Source organism: Fundulus heteroclitus, chromosome 4 (genome assembly GCF_011125445.2).
Source record: "Fundulus heteroclitus isolate FHET01 chromosome 4, MU-UCD_Fhet_4.1, whole genome shotgun sequence".
NCBI lineage: Eukaryota > Metazoa > Chordata > Actinopteri > Cyprinodontiformes > Fundulidae > Fundulus > Fundulus heteroclitus.
This window is the reverse complement of record NC_046364.1, coordinates 25,592,248-25,596,665: the sequence shown is the minus strand read 5'-3', so window position 1 is coordinate 25,596,665 and position 4,418 is coordinate 25,592,248. Positions and strand designations below refer to the sequence as shown.

Sequence of the window (4,418 nt, the reverse complement as noted above, 5' to 3'; positions counted from 1 at the left end):
GGCTGGAATAAGTCATCCTCATATTTAAAATAAAATAAAATAAAAACAACAGAAAAACTCTAACAACACAAGTGAAACACAATGTGCCAACCCTCTTAGCAGTAGTTTAATGGCATGTTTGTGCAGTTTCATCATTTTTCTCTTCGTAATCCTTTTAAATGTCTGTCAAAGGCTAAAGAGTGGCACAGCAGGAAAGAGAGCTGTACTGTAAAGTCCTGCATTGTTCAGTGCTACTGTTTCTCCAGCTCACACACATACATCAGATGGTCCTCGGGGGATTTCCCATGCGTCTTGCTCAAGTGAAGTTTAACTGCATGCTTACTCGCAAAAGTCCGGTTGCAGAGCTTGCACTGGTAGACTGCACCACTTTCATCATCATCGGGAGAGGAAGAAGGAGATTCAGTTGATGGCAAAGATGTTGTTAAGGATGAGGATAGTGAGATCGGTAATGATGCTGGTACCGAGGTTGGAAGGGAAGATGGTAGCGGGTGGCTGGATGGGTGAAGATTAGAGAACAGTTTTTCAGAGAGTCCTTTGGTGTGACGTTGATGATGATGTTGCTGTGATAGTTGACTGAGCAATTGCTCCCCGGAAAGTTTGTGCCAGATCTCGAAGACGAAAGCCTAAGTGGGATTCCAGGTGGCTGACGTAGGTGGATGGTGAGCGATCTGAGACGCACAGTCACTGCAGAAGAACACTGGGTGGCCTGAATCCAAGTTTTTTAAGAACTTGGTCCCACCGGTTCTTCTCAACTGATACTTAACATTAGCCAGCCAGTGGGATATTGTAGTCATTGACAGACCTGTGAAACGGGAGATGTGCATTCTGTCCCTGTGGGCTCAGGTCAGACATCATATATTTGCCATCGTTTGTTTGTCTCAAACTAGAAGCAAAACTGGGCTTGTAATATAAGGAGGTGTTGAGGGTTCCAGTTGACTGGCTGGCCTTTGCGTTTCTGAGCAGGTGAAACATCTTCAATTTCTTCTTGTGTGGCACCTTCAATGTCAGAGCGCTCGGACTGACTGGTTGGTGTGGATGACTTGGACAGTGCTTGGCTTTCTGTCAGGTTTCTCAGCATGTCGGAGATATCCGACAGTGCATTTTCTCTCAAAGGCGAGGGTGGACATGAAGCAAGCTACTGTAGCAGAGGCTTTTGTCACACTGACAGCAGAGGAGGGAGAAATTGATGGGGTGGAGTTGGTAGAAGAAGAAGTGTAGTTGAACCCAAAGAACCACCATTACTGCCTTTATCAGCATTTTTTCCTTTGGTGAGATCTATAGGTTGGTTCATTGTTTAGATGGTGAAGGTAGAAGTAGTGATCTAAATGGTTATTAGACTTTTTGGTGTGTTGCTGGTGGAGTGGAGGAAGCCACTGCTGCTTTCTCTGCCAGGCTGTTGCTTCATCTTGAACAACATGCTCATGGGTCAAGTGAGGGCATGGCAGGCTTAGCAGCCTTCCCCAGGTGGACGTTCATACGGACTGCAAAGCACTAAGAGGGTTTACAAACGGCTGTTCTGGAGGGGAATGGTCTGTAATAATGGCTGTGCTGCCACACAGAGAGGCTGGCACTGGGGGCGTCACAGCAGTGGGCTCCACTCCATTCTCCCTTTTCTCTCCTTTGTGGAAGTATTACTATTGGAATCTTTTTGATTTGTTTCCATTTTCGTTGTTTGCCGTTTCCCTTACACTTGTATTTTCAGGAGTTTTACAGTCTCCTGCTATGCTTCCTTTGGGGACTCTCCTCGGGTTAGGTCTTCTGTCTCGCTGATGCAGGGTGAGGGTGTGGTTTGCCTCAGGGGTAAATCATTCACAATCATACCGGGGGTCCCTCATTTTCTCCTCTACCTTAGCTACTTTCTCTGTCACTTTTTTAACTAGCTCTTCCATTGCTTGGAAGTTGTTTTTAGGCAGTGGAGAGGTCTGACAGCTGGGAGGGGAAATCAGTGGTTGACTCTTACCAGTAGGAGAGAGAATCTCCCCTCCAGGAAACATATATTTAAGCGGAGAACTCTTTCCGGAGTTACCAAGAGAAAGCTTCATTATGTTTGGAAGCTGGTAAGCTGCATGAATGCTGGGGTATCCACCCCCAGCTTGGTGCTCCATTCTGGGCTTTGTTGATGGCTGAGGTCACTGTGTTCTCCAAGGACTTGAGGATGTCAAGCCCCCCCTTTGGACTTTCATCCAGATCTTCTTCAGTCAAGTAGGTGTACTTTGAAGAAATATCGAACTTCTCTTCAGCTTCCTCTTCCACTTCTGTCCTCTTATCTTTGCTGTGGTTATTGGCATTGTTTTAATAATGGACTCTCGAGTACATTCTTCTTCCTTCTCCTCCTTCTTATTTCCACAACCATTGTTGTGGGTGAGATGCTAGTTGGAGGGAGGAAACAGGGGCAGGTGGAGAGGAGAACGTTGGGGCAGCCAAGGGAACTGACTGCACTTTTTCTTCAAACTGCTGAGTTGGATGTAGGGGGTTGGGACTCTATAATTGGTTTACCCTTCTTTATAGCAGAATTGGTACCTTTAATAAAGTGCCTGTCACCTCATCATGAGCAGTTAGTTCCTGCAGTGAGTCATGAGAGCTGCCACACTCCATGCATTTGAGGATTTGCGACTTCCTGGATTCAAACTGCCAGGCATAGCTGGCACCATTTTGGTGTCCATAGCGATTGTTAGGTGTAATGTAGGGGTTGCTAATCTTTTGCAGTATGTCATTAGTGTCACTGAAGGAGGCAGGCTTAGGCGTGGTACCTCCGTTAGAGTCAGGTGAACTGGGGATGTCCAGGTCAACTGGGGCTCTCTTTCGAGCAGAGGAGATGATCTTGGCGGCTACTGGTGTAACAGGTTCTTTCAGAGGCACTTTCTGGTAGTGTTTCGTCTTGATCATGTGGACACTGAGATCTTGAAGGGATTCAAAGGAGTGTCCACAGTACATACACTTAAGCACTTTCTGTGCATCTTCCTTCCCTTCCATCTCTAGTAAGGAGCGCTTCCTGGGTTTTGACCAGCGTTTAGCTCCCTCACTATCTGTCTCGTGGTTATCATCGCGATAGTGGCCTGTCTCATTCATGTGTACTGTAAGCTCTACTAGAGTATCATAAGCAGCACTGCAGTCCTTACAACGAAATTTGCTGGCTCCAGTGAATATAGAGCCATATAGCTTGGAGCTTTGCCGGTAAAGCTGAACAGTGCTAAAGAGGTTGGGTTCTGTAGAAGATGTTGTTACAGCCACTGTGGGATGTTGCACCATGCTCAGTCTGTTGTGGTGGTTCTGGGAAGCCTGCTGGAGACTTTTAGCCACAGCAGACTGATGCCAGTCATAACCCCCACTGCCACAAACTACTGCTGCTGCTACTGCTACTGCTGCTACTATGACTGCGAGGAGGCTTTCTGCAGGTGGCTGACTCAGGTTCAGATTTAGTGTCGACCAATAGGAATTGCTCAGAAAGGAAGTGTAAATTGCCTTCATCTTCTCAAGGCTGTCAGCCACAGAACTTGTGGCAGCCAATATGGCCTCATCTCCACTTACTGAGGCAGCAGCATTGGTTGCCGCCATCATGGCTGAGGAAGAGGAGGGGGACAGTTCATTTGAAAGGTCTTTAGAAAGGAGGACGTCTTCCTCATTTTTCAGTGAGGAGCTTTCAAAATCAGACATTCTGTCTGATGATTCACTCAGATGAGACTCGCTGTCCAGATCCTGACCAGAAAAGTCAGCTGCATTGGGCGAGTCATGGATACCAGCAGACTCTGGCCTGTCCTTGAAAATGAAATCCTTGTCCTGACAGAGGAGCTTGTTCGCAGGCTCCTCCCCCTCTTGAGCGGAGTCTTCTCCATCAAGGTCCTCATCCAACAAGGCTACTTCCTTCTCATCGTCAGGGACATAAGCTGTTCAGAAAAAGAGAAAAAAAAGAACCTTGTTAGGATAATACTGAAAAAATGCTTTATTTTTAAGTATTTACTTTGTTAAATTGATGCTTTAGCCTTAGTTTAAACATAATTTGTATTCCAGTGATTTCAAATTTCACTCCTCTTTCCTTCCATGTCTAACCCCCACATTCTGCATTGCATGAAATAAACCAGTAAGAAAAGAATACAGATGGAGAGCTTAAAGGGATAGAAAATGATGTGAAACATGGATGAGGGAAAAACTGTCTCCTCAAACACACTGCCACCTTATTCTTCTCAAGGGCCAACAGCTTGAAATTAAAACTAAATTTGAAATTAATGAAAGCACAATTCTGGCGGTGGCATTCGTTTCTGAGTAGTAATAAATTATTGTATCAACCTCGGAGACAGCGGTTTCCTGTCTGTCAATAATATGTTCTACGCTTCTTCTGCAGACTCTAATGCATTCCTAACAGACACACTCGCCATTTAAATGAAGCAGCATTTTCACTCATTACACAGCTCAGCCTTCGC

The 4,418-nt window shown here is 45.7% G+C and overlaps 1 pseudogene; it reads right to left on the bottom strand.

Moving 5' to 3' along the window:
- Window positions 1-215: 215 nt before the first annotated feature.
- Window positions 216-4,418, bottom strand: part of LOC118562839 — a 6,232-nt pseudogene continuing 2,029 nt past the window's right edge.